Genomic DNA, 12,067 nt, shown 5'->3' on the forward strand with positions numbered 1-12,067 from the left:
TTTATATAATCTTTTTTTTCTTTTTCTTTTTCTTTTTTTTTTTTCTTGAACTTGGAAACAGGGAGACAGTCAGACAGACTCTCGCATGTGCCTGACCGGGATCCACCCATCTGGGGCATTGCTCCTTGCAACCAGAGCCATTCTAGTGCCTGAGGCAGAGGCCATGGAGCCATCCTCAGCACCTGGGCCAACTTTGCTCCAATGGAACCTTGGCTGCAGGAGGGGAAGAGAGAGACAGAGAGGAAGGAGAGGGGGAGGGGTGGAGAAGCAGATGGGTGCTGCTCCTGTGTGCACTGGCCAGGAATCGAACCTGGGACTCCTGCACGCCAGGCCAATGCTCTACCACTGAGCCAACTGGCCAGGGCCTTCATTTATTGATTTTAGAGAGAGAGTATTGGGTGAGAGGAGAAATAAACCAATTATTGTTCCAGGTAGTTCTTTCTTGGTGTTCCATGGGTAAGGTGGACGGGACAGCACTATATGCAGCCAGCCACTGTGATTTGGTTTCTGCACTTTAGGTCTCGGCCTCCAGGCCACTTCTTCCAAGACAGGCGTTCCCAGGTCACTCGTGTCTGCTCCTGACAACATTCTGTTCTTTTCCTGCATAGTAGTTGCCTGAACGTACAGTGGTATCTTTATTTCTTTATTTTCCTCTTAGCCACCTAAACCATGAGCCACAGGACATCCTGTGTGTGTTGTGTGCACATCATATGCCGGTGTCTATGTCTGACCTGGTACTGACCTAATTTACTGACTTAAAATAAGGGCAAGTGAGGCACCTCCCTCAGCAGGGCTCCCAGTGGAAAATCCTTAAAGAAACAGTAGTGTCGCCAGCCGGTTCCAAAGTAACTTTGGGGACAGTTCTTGTCCTGCCTGGTGGAAGCTCTCCGCACCCCTGGGACGCCGCCGCGGCCAGGCAGCCCTCCCCAGGAAGCCTCCTCAGCGGAGGCCTCGCTGTGGCGTGGAAATCCGCGCCAGCCGGCCCGTTTAGAGACGCTCCTCTGGACCGCCGCCCCTCCCGCGTTCCCCCACCCCCTCGGCGGCGTGAGCTCGGGCGCGCAGCGTGGACGCATCTGCACGCCCGCTGTTGGGCCGGAGTCCTAAGGGCGGAACACCCGACAGCGCAGCTGGGGCGGAGATCTCGGGACGGACACTCTTATGGAGAGCACGGTGACCTGAGGAGAAGGCAGCAAGTCCGTGACAGGTGACGGGGGCGGCGGCGGAGGAGGAGGAGGCACAGCCCCGGGGAGAGGAAGGACAGGCCGGGGCCTTGCCAGGGGAGGGTCATTAAGGAGGCGGAGGCGGACGTGGCAGAGGTCCGAGCAGGTCGGGGCGAGCCGGGGCACACAGGCCGGGAAGGGAGGGCAGACGGGACTGTCCTCGGGGGGCCAGGAAGAGGGGGTGCATGAGAGGTGCTGAGCTCGGAGCTCGGGGAAGAGGTTTAGGGAGCGTTCGCTCAGAGGCAAGAGGAGGGGCGGATGGGAGGATTGGCTGGAATGAGACAGCTGAGTCGTGTGTGCGGGACGTGGGCCTGAGGAGATCCGACCCGAAAGAAACTCTTGTAGGGAGAGGGACGGGACACGAGATGTCCACGTGTCCATGGCGAGGGAGGTTTGGGAGTGATGGGGTTTGGGGGTGCGTCTCCCCTCTGTCTGTGGAAAGGCCGGGAGAGCGGAGTGGAGCACGCTGGGTCGCAAGTGAGTTTTGGTTTTTTGGTGACAGGGACAGAGAGAATCAGAAAGAGGGACAGTCAGACAGGAGGAGAGGGAGATGAGAAGTATTAATTCTTTGTTGTAGCTCCTTAGTTGTTCATTGATTGCTTTCTCATATGTGCTTTCTCATATGTGCCTTGACCAGAGGCTACAGCAGACTGAGTGACCCCTTGCTCAAGCCAGCGACCTTTGCTCAAACCAGATGAGCCCGCACTCAAGCTGGCGACCTCGGGGTCTCAAACCTGGGTCCTCGGATCCCAGTCCGACGCTCTATCCACTGCGCCACTGCTTGGTCAGGCCCCGCAGGTGAGTTTAATATCCAGTCTTTCAGCTTCTCACGGGAGGGGCAGGGCAGGCATGAGGACGTGGTCGGGCAGGTCCGGGGTGTTGGCGTCTGCAGCGGCTGGGGTCCGAGAGGCTGCGTCGCGAGAGGCTCCTGGCTCACCTCCACCTCAGTTTCCTCATTCTCCAGTGTCCTTGGGCACAGTAGGAGGAAAGGGCTTTTCTTGTTCAGAGCTGCGTGGGAACAATTAACCCAGGTCGTGTGTGTGGGAGCCGCCTGTGCCACCACTGAGGGTCCGTAGGTTTGAGGAAGGGAGCATATAGGACCTGACTGCATGCAGGGGAGGAGGATTATGAAAGGCGCTTCCTAATTCCCAGACCTTCGCTGTGCACTTGCTGATGGTGGGAGGGATCCCTATGCACCTCACAAAACCTGTATTTGTTGCTACGTTTATGTCTTACCAGGTGTCACTTCATCAGATGAGTCATTTTTTGTGTTTGTAAGGAAAGGGAAATGTGGGTGGAGTGCAGAGCACATTCCTAGCAGCTGTGGCTGATGCAATGCTGTGAGAACACTCCAGCACCTGAAACCCTCCTGGGCACACCCAGGAGGGAGCTCACCAGCTATAAGGAAGTGACTCAGCGCCAACCACGCACTCCCTGACCTTTTCAGCCATTGGCTATGAAGGTCACGCTGTAACACCCTATAGGCTGAACCCATGTATATAAGCTAGTTTACTTCCTGAATAAAGGGGATCTGCGTCGCTGAACCTGGTCCCAGGAGCCGGGTCTTTGCATCTCCGTCGTCCTCACCCCCGGCAGAACTTGTCCACAGGGAAAGGCCTGAGAAGACTCAAGGTAGTTGTGGTCTCGGTCCATGAAAGGAGGACGCAAATCGTGGTGTTTGGATGCAGCAGGAGCCTCAGGTGCATGCCCTAGGGAGCTGAGGAATGAATAAGGGATGACAGAGCAGAAATTGTTTTTTTTTGCTGCTGTTTAGATTTGGGAGCGTTGTTACCATGACGACAATTTTGGACGTTGTTCGAGTAGGTATTTTTTTGTCCAAGGGCATCATGTATGAATACACAGTATAGTGTTTTTTACTGGTCATTTTATTTTTGCAGTGTTGAGTCGTGAGGCGACGCTGTTTTCATTTTCTAGAGTTTATAGTTAAAATAATTTGATGGTGCATGTGAGGCACAGGACACCCTGAGCATTCTAGGAAGGAGAAACTAGCCCATCGGTTTGGGGCGGGGGGGGGGGGTGTTAGGAAACAGGCGGGATATGGAAGAAGAAGTTGTGAGAGTTCCGTGGGGCTTGCGTGTTCCCAGTCGCCTCACATGTGCGTGGCCTTGATTCCCTTTGGGTCGAGACCCCCGACGACGGCCAGTGCCCGGTCCCCACCCAGCCTGAACCCCTTCCCACACAGCAGGACCTCCCCCCTACGCTCAGACACACAGGCCGTGTAGCGTGTCGTAGGAGTAAGAAGTTTTCAGGTGCCCCTCGGGAGCGCTTGCGTGTGCCGCCCTAAGCCGCCACTCCCCACAGCTGGCTATACAAGGAGTCCACAGTTCAGGACATCCACGTGGTCCCCTAGGCCAGCGTGGCCGACGTCGAGGCCATCATTAGCAACTCCGCCTAGGGCAAATTCCGGAAGCTCTTTCCAGAATGAACAGACGCGGGCCTGGACTGTGTTGGTGGTTGGAGAGAGAGACAGGTCCGCAGGGTGACAGGTTCTGCCTGGTCACTGCGTCACGTGGGCTGGCTCTCCTCCTAAGGTTGCAGTCATGAAAGAAGGAGAGCCCAGTCCTCTTGGTTGCGACTGCCCTTGTGCAAAGAGAAGCAAACAGCCTGACCAGGTGGTGGCGCAGTGGATAGAGTGTTGGACTGGGATACGGAAGGACCCAGGTTCGAGACCCCGAGGTCACCAGCTTGAGTGCGGGCTCATCTGGCTTGAGCAAAGAGCTCACCAGCTTGGACCCAAGGTCGCTGGCTCCAGCAGGGGGTTACTTGGTCTGCTGAAGGCCCGCGGTCAAAGCACATGTGAGTAAGCAATCAATGAACAACTAAGAAGTCTGCAATGCGCAACGAGAAACTGATGATTGATGCTTCTCATCTCTCTCTGTTTCTGTCTGTCTGTCCCTGTCTATCTCTGCCTCTGTAAAAAAAAAAAAAAAAAAGAGAAGCAAACATCTGGCATCGTTTCAAGAAGCAGGAAGTTGTGCCTTGGCGCAAACCGCCACCAAGAGGGCTGCACACACAGACGCCCCAAGACAGACCTGGGTGCACAGCTGGCGCCTCCCTCGGTTAGAGACTCACGTGCTTCCCTAGGTGGAGAACAGCGCAGGATATACCGCAAGGCCAAGGGGAGAGGTCTCTCCCTCCCTCACAGAGAAAGCGGTGAGGGGTTGTCCTGCAGACTTGAACCCACCAGGTCGAGGGCATTGGTGAAGTCCCACACCCGCGGCATGGGGGGAAATAAAGGAAGCTCTACCCCCTCATGAGCGTGCAAAGGGATGTGCGCTACCTGTCCTCACACCGCGGAGAGCTGGTTGTTCTGTGTGACTCCATGAGGCTCACGCTGCCAGACAGGACTATCACACCCCCACTCGACCCTCAAACTGTTCCTTCCCAAACCTTCCCACCCTGGCCCCCTGGCCTAGCTGTGCTGAGAAGCTCGGTTTGGTAAGGTGTAGACACTGTCCCCTCAGGTGTCCATGTCCCCACCCTCAGAACCTGAGCTGTTCACCTGAATGGGCAGGTGGACTTTGCAGATAGGATCCAGTTAGGACCCTGAGATGGGAGGTGAGTCTGCGTTCCCCGGGTAGTCCCCGGTGCCACCACCCGGGTCCTAACCAGAGGGAAGCAGCAAGGCCAGGGTCAGAGATGTGCAGCTAACGCTGGAAGCCAAGTCAGGGAAAGGTCAGGACGCCACGGGGCTGGCCTTGCAGGTGCAGGAAGAAGCCACGAGCCAAGCTGGAACGATGGGGCCTCTGAGTGTCCCCTGCAGTGTTGGGGAACCAGCCCCACAACACTTCCCCTTCCCTTGGCCTCTGGGGGAACCAGCCCTGCTACACCCTGACTTCAGCCCCGGGAGACCCCTGCAGACTCCCGAACCCCAGACTGAGAGAACAGTGACATGGTTGTGTGTTACAGTGACCTCAGGACCGCTGCACACGGGGGACCCTGGGTCCTGAGGCTATCCACTGGTGACACGGCCCTACCCTGCTATCCCCTTGAGTTGGGCTCCTAGGGACCCTGCAGGCCGAGTGTAGAGTGGGCTGTGGTCCTGGCTGCCCACATGGCCCTGTGGTGACAGGATAGCCCCATGAGCCCGGGCCGCAGAGCATCTGCTATCTGTGTCCATTCAGCCCCGCCCTGGGGATCAGCCCCCGTAGGTCTCTGAGCTGTTGGGGCTTTGAGGAGACCGCGGGGGTGGAGGGCATCCTCCTGGGGTGCCCTCAGGTCCTGCCTAGTGCGCTGCAGCCAGCAGCCACCTGGGGGCAGCACTGTCCCTTTTCAGGCTGCCTCACCTTCTCTCCTGGCTGCTGTCCACAGCCGCCCGTCCAGTTCCGGGCTTCATCTGCTGCAAGCCACTTCTTCTCTGGCTCAGGGAAACGGGGCAGGGTGGGGGTTCTGGTCTCGGGCTGGCTCTCCTCTTGGTACCCCCACAGCTGGCACACCCGTTCTCACTCCTGGCGTTGAGGAGGAGAGAACTCACCCCAGGGCTGTCTCAGGAACGGCCTGGCACACTGTCCGGTCCCGACAACATTGCGAGGGCTCAGCTCAGTGGGGCCGCAAGGAGGAGGACGAGGTTGGGGTCTTGGGACCCCAGAGAGCAAACATTGGGCTTCATGTGGGGGAGAACAAGTGCAGTACCACTCTGCACCACTGACAGTCTTGTCCCCTCCAGATTATAGGGTCCACTGGGCCCACAGGAGCTCTGACCCTGAGAACAACCACAAGTGGGAGGGAGGAAGGGAGGGAGGCCGTTGTGCCATCAGGGGAAGGCGGTCTGGGCTGGGCAGACCAGGGGGTGCCCACCATGTGTCTGACGAGGCAGTGTTTTTAGAGAGAGATCCAGGTCAGCATGTGTTTGGTGGCTTCTTCACAAATATTTATTGAGTGGCTTCGTAGCGACAGTTCTGCCCACAGCCTGGAAGTCAGTTTGCCCAGTATGTCCTGCTGGAAGAACGTGTCCCTTTAATTTTTTTTTTTATTTATTCATTTTTAGAGAGGAGAGAGAGAGAGGAGAGAGAGAGAGAAGGGGGGAGGAGCTGGAAGCATCAACTCCCATATGTGCCTTGACCAGGCAAGCCCAGGGTTTCGAACCGGCAACCTCAGCATTTCCAGGTCGACGCTCTATCCACTGCGCCACCACAGGTCAGGCCCGAGAACGCGTCCCTTTAACATAAAGTCTGGAGAAGTCATCTTTACAATTACATGCAGACCTTTGGTTAATGGCCCCTGGGAAGCTGAAGGTATTATGAACCTCAGAACTCTTTATAAATCAAAGATAAATGGGAGGGAGAGGGGCACAATTCCATGTTTAAAAATAGCTCCTCGGGACCCAAACACAGTTCACATTTCTGAAGCTCCTTTTTGTGTATTCTCAACACCTGGGTTGTCTGACCACAAAAATCTGTGTCAAAGCTGTTTCATGTGTTTGTTGTTCTCTTGGAGGAAGTCACTGCTGTGGATGGTTCCCGGCTCAGGCACAACCGAGGGAAATGTGGGTGTGCAGGGGGTGATAGTTACTACGTCAGAGACACTGTGAGCCATCTGGCCACCATTCTCGCCCTGCTGGCTGGATGCATGTGCGAGACAGGGAGACGGGAGAGGCTGCAGGAGGACAGAGGGCACGTGGTCAGCACGCAAGCAGCCTCTCGTTGAGATCAAGCAGCCTCTTGTTTTTTTTTAATTTTTTTTTAAATGGTGGTCCATTTCGTTTATTTTTTTTTAAGATTTTATTTATTCATTATAGAGAGGAGAGAGAGAGAGAGAGAGAGAGAGAGAGAGAGAGAGAGAGAGAAGGGGGGAGGAGCTGGAAGCATCAACTCCCATATGTGCCTTGACCAGGCAAGCCCAGGGCTTTGAACCGGCGACCTCAGCATTTCCAGGTTAACGCTTTATCCACTGCGCCACCACAGGTCAGGCGAGCAGCCTCTTGTTGAGATTAATGACGTTGCTGACGAAAGTGTTGGCGCCGATGAAGTCGCCCGCAATGATGTTGGTGCAACGCGCACCCGGGCCTGGGCACTGGTCCCACACCCAGGCCCCGACCTGTGGCAGGCTGGGCAGCGTCAGCCTCCACAGGGACTCGGATGATGCGCCAGGACGTACTTACTGTAGGTTCCCCGTCAGGTTGCTGCCGGCTACGAAAAGCCCACCTGCAAGTGTGGGGGTTGCTGCCGTCCACCTGCGCCCCACCTGGTTCCCACCTATGGCCCACGTGGCCCATCAGCTACCACCATCCTGTCCCCGCGGTCATCCCCATGGTTCCAGCCCCTCACACCAGCACGGACATCTCTGGCCCCACAGAGCTGTCAGATCGCCATGCTCCTGCTACAGAGGACTGTGGGTGAAAAGTTACCTGACATGTCCACGTCCTGACCCCGTGCGGTACACGGATTAATAGCCATGTGAATCCCAGGTAGCACACCAAGCGTAACACACAGCTGCCCTCTCACAGTGCTGATTGTGACAGGAGAGTGGGACCCCGGAGGCCCAAAGTAGCCACAGACACAGCCACGCACCCTGACCATGGATATGGAGCAGTTGAAACCACAAACTCCTTTTGTAAGAAAATCTCCTTCAAAACACACACAACAGTGCAAAACAGCCCCACCTCCGAATCAGTTGGGGTTGTGTGTGGCTCGTGTGCCCAAAAGTGCCCATGTCCTTGCAGAGAGTCGTGGGCAACAGATGAGGAGGCCCGGGCGAGAAATACACAGGATGCTGTGCGACATCAGAAGGGACAGAAGACCCCAGAACTGCACGCTCTCCTTGCTCAGAGCTGGCAGCTGCCATGGCAACACCCAGACCTCATGCAGCTGAGCCCTAAAACCACACATGCATGTGCCTGACCTGTGGTGGCGCAGTGGATAAAGCGTCGACCTGGAAATGCTGAGGTCGCCGGTTCGAAACCCTGGGCTTGCCTGGTCAAGGCCCATATGGGAGTTGATGCTTCTAGTTCCTCCCCCCTTCTCTCTCTCTGTCTCTCCTCGCTGTCTCTCCCTCTCCTCTCTAAAAAATGAATAAATAAATAAAAAACCACACATGCATGTGTGCACACATACATACCCCACGATGGATGTGTGTTATGTGTACACGTGTGTGCGTGTACCCCCATAGGACATGCACCCACCTGGGCGGCCGCAGCTCTTCATGTGCTCCAGGTAGTGAATCCGCTTCTCGGGCTTCCCCTGGTTGCCCCACCCGTAGGGGCTGGCCGGCCACAGCTCCCCGTGCCGGCGCACGGCGCCCTCATCATTGTAGGACAGGAGGACCTGCTCGCCCCGCACCCAGAGCTGCTGCAGTGTCGGAACCTCCTAGGGTGGGAGGGTGACGTGTCAGGGTGGGGAGGGGGTATCAGGTCTGTGCGAGGACAGTGGGGCAATGGGGCATCCGTGTCAGTGTTGTGGCATCTGGATTGTCACAAGGACACACACTCGTTTTCCTGGAACAGAGCCTGATGCCCCTCAGTGAGTGACCGGGACAGGAGGCACACTGAGTCAGGCTGCACATGAACGGAGGGGATTTAGATACAATCAGGTCACTAGGAAGGGTCCTGATCCCACAAGACTGGGGTCCTTATAAGAAGAGAAGGTGAGGACACACACACAAAGGGACAGCCATGTCAGGACACAGGGAGGAGACAACCGTGTCTCAGAAGAGAGGCTTCAGGAGGAACTAGCTCTGCCCACATCTGGGTCTCAGACTCCAGCCCCCAGAGTGAGGTGAGAAGAAGCCCTGTGGGGCTGGTGCTCCCAGGCTGTGCACCCTGTTGGAACAGCCTGGGACACAGAGTCACCCTGCTCATGGGGAACACACAGTGCAGCAACTTCTAACAGGTGCTAAGTTTGACCCAGTCTCCAGAGAAGCTTCCAGAAGACCGTGTCAGCAGCTTCACTGCCACCAGGACTACCTCAGCATCAGGTGCGGGGAAGCCTCACCCCCTTCCACGACCTGCGTGGGGAGGTCGTGCCTGCCTCACCCATTGGGGCACCGCACACCCTTTTCACCCCTCAAGGACACCGCATTACCCCTCACCCCTCGGGGACACAGCATGTCCCCAAAGATGTTCTTGACACAGGTGACCAGGTACTCGTGCAGGTCGTCTGTCATGCCCTCGAAGTTGCTGTAGGCCAAGATGACGACCTCCCAGGGTTGGTTCTCCTGCCACTCCAAGATCTCCGTGGGCGTGTCCTGGGCAGTGGACAGGAGTGCACAGGGTGTCATGGCCCATTGAAGGGGCTCCCTACAAAGCTCACTGGACAGGTGGCTCAAGTCGACTCTGAACTAGTAAACACATAACACCTGGCTGCCCCCACGGAGCTCAGCTACCCAGTGATGGCCAGGCCACTGCTGTGAGTGGAAGTGTGCACATGCGTGTACATCTGTGAGTATACATGTGTGTGTGTATGCTTGTGTGCACTGTGTGCCTACCCTCCAGAGGACACTGCAGAAGCAAATGTTAAGTTCCTTGACACCCTGGAATGCTCCTTTGCTCCCTGTTAGAAAACCAGTGGCCGGCCTGGCCAGTTGGCTCAGTGGTAGAGCGTCGGCCTGGCGTGCAGGAGTCCTGGGTTCGATTCCTGGCCAGGGCACACAGGAGAAGCGCCCATCTGCTTCTCCACCCCTCCCCCTCTCCTTCCTCTCTGTCTCTCTCTTCCCCTCCCGCAGCCGAGGCTCCATTGGAGCAAAGTTGGCCCGGGCGCTGAGGATGGCAACATGGACTCTGCCTCAGGCGCTAGAATGGCTCTGGTCGCAACAGGGCAATGCCCCAGATGGGCAGAGCATCGCCCCCTGGTGGGCATGCTGGGTTGATCCCGGTCGGGCGCATGCGGGAGTCTGTCTGACTGCCTCCCAGTTTCCAACTTCAGAAAAATAAAATAAATAAAAAAAAGAAAACCAATGGTTTTTACCAGTATAGCCAATGGTTATAGCCATTGGTAAAGCCAATGGTTATTACCCAGTATAGGACTTGAGGGTCGTAAACGAGGCAGCAGTGACTCTGCACCCGACAATACCAAATCCTTACTCACTCCTAAGCTTCCTCCCTGCTCAAGTCTCATGGTTCACTTGCTTGGACTTAAAAGATGCCTTCTTTAGTATAAGACTAGCTCCTAAAAGCCGGGAGCTGTTTGCCTACAAATAGGAGGACCCGGCCACAGGGGCAAAGGTGCAGTACACCTGGACTAAGCTCCCACAAGGGTTCAAGAACTCCCCTCCTATCTATGGGGAGGCCCTCGCTCAGGACCTCCCGAGGTTTCCTGCGCAGGACATTGGGTGTGTCCTCCTTTAGTATATGGATGACCTATAGCTAGGTCATGAGACTCTCCAAGGATGTGCTCGAGGAAGCCACGACCTTCTACATCATCTAGAGAAGAATAGATACAAGGTCTGGAAGAAGAAGGCCCAGATCGCCCAGATCTGCTAAAGGCAAGTAAAATACTTGGGATCATTCTCCAACAGGGGGAAGGCTAGGAGTAGAATAGAAACAGGTTATTTAGAACATCCCAGTCCCTACCACAAGGAGACAAGTTAGAGAGTTCCTGGGTACAGTAGGAACTGTCATTTGTAGATCCCCAACTTTGCAGTACTGGCCAAACCCCTCTATGAAGTCACAAGGTGGGGAGAAAAAGAGCCCATGGACTGGGGGTCAGAACAGGGCTGTGCTTTTTGGACTCTTAAAACGGAATTATAAGTTGCCCCAGCGCTAGGTCTTCCTAGCCTAGCAAAACCTTTTGTGCTGTATGTCTCAGAGAGGAGCAAGGCAGCAGTGAGTGTCTTAACCCAGGACTTGGGGTCATGGCCTAGACCAGTAGTCTACCTCTCCAAGCAACTAGATGGGGTTGCAAAGGGCTGGCCTCCATGCTTGAGAGCCCTAGCAGCCACTGCCATGCTGGTGCAAGAAGCAGACAAACTAACTTTAGGACAAGACCTAAAAGTGCGGGTGCCACATGCAGTAGTGACTCTAATGAATGCCAGAGGACATCACTGGCTCACAAATGCCCACTTCACTGGGTGCCAGAGTTTATTATGTGAAAACCCAAAACTAGTAATAGAGGTGTGTACCACTCTAAATCCAGCATCACTGCTCCCAGTGAATGACGGAAAGCTTCAACACAATTGCTTGGAAGTGCTTGATGCAGTATATATACTCCAGCTGGCCAGAATTGCTAGATCAACCGATTAGAGACCCAGATGAGAAGCTGCTGTCAACTCACCAGGAGGAAGGCAAGCTGGATATGTACTGATTTCTGCTTTGCCTTTCTTACTCTAAAAGTCCAGAGAGCCAGAAAGAGTGCTCCTGACTGCTGGGGGCAAGGACCTCAGATATCCAGGAGAAATTCTTCAGCTGCTTGAAGCAGTCTAGAAGCCAAAACAGATAGCAGTAATCCACTGCCAAGGACACCAGGAGGCAGGATAGGTAGAAGCCTATCCCATCCGGACTAAAACCAGAGAAGTAACAAAGGCATTGCTCAGAGAAGTAATTCCAAGGTTTAGACTGTCACTTCGGATAGGCTCCCACCATGGCCCAGCCTTTGTAGCTAAGAGAGTACAAGGAACAGCTCAAGCATTAGACATCACCTAGATTACAGGGGTCCCCAAACTTTTTACACAGGGGGCCAGTTCACTGTCCCTCAGACCGTTGGAGGGTCGCCGCATACAGTGCTCCTCTCACTGACCAGCAATGAAAGAGGTGCCCCTTCTGGAAGTGCGGTGGGGGCTGGATAAATGGCCTCAGGGGGCCGCATGCAGCCCGCGGGCCGTAGTTTGGGGACTCCTGACCTAGAAGCTTCACACGGCCTACAGACCTCAGAGCTCGGGAAAGGTAGAATGCATGA

The 12,067-nt window shown here is 55.4% G+C and overlaps 1 long non-coding RNA gene across 2 annotated transcripts; it reads left to right on the forward strand.

The window, feature by feature from the left end:
* The first annotated feature begins 846 nt into the window (after positions 1-846).
* LOC136310785 (uncharacterized) lies at positions 847-8,270 on the forward strand. Of its 2 annotated transcripts, none has more exons than XR_010726612.1 (3): positions 847-1,204; positions 1,858-2,018; positions 7,903-8,270. It is a non-coding gene; the product is annotated as an uncharacterized lncRNA (long non-coding RNA). The 2 variants fall into 2 exon arrangements; XR_010726611.1 differs by lacking the exon at positions 7,903-8,270 and adding an exon at positions 4,176-6,204.
* Positions 8,271-12,067: the final 3,797 nt, after the last annotated feature.

This window comes from Saccopteryx bilineata, chromosome 7 (assembly GCF_036850765.1).
Source record: "Saccopteryx bilineata isolate mSacBil1 chromosome 7, mSacBil1_pri_phased_curated, whole genome shotgun sequence".
In the NCBI taxonomy this organism is placed as follows: Eukaryota; Metazoa; Chordata; class Mammalia; order Chiroptera; family Emballonuridae; genus Saccopteryx; species Saccopteryx bilineata.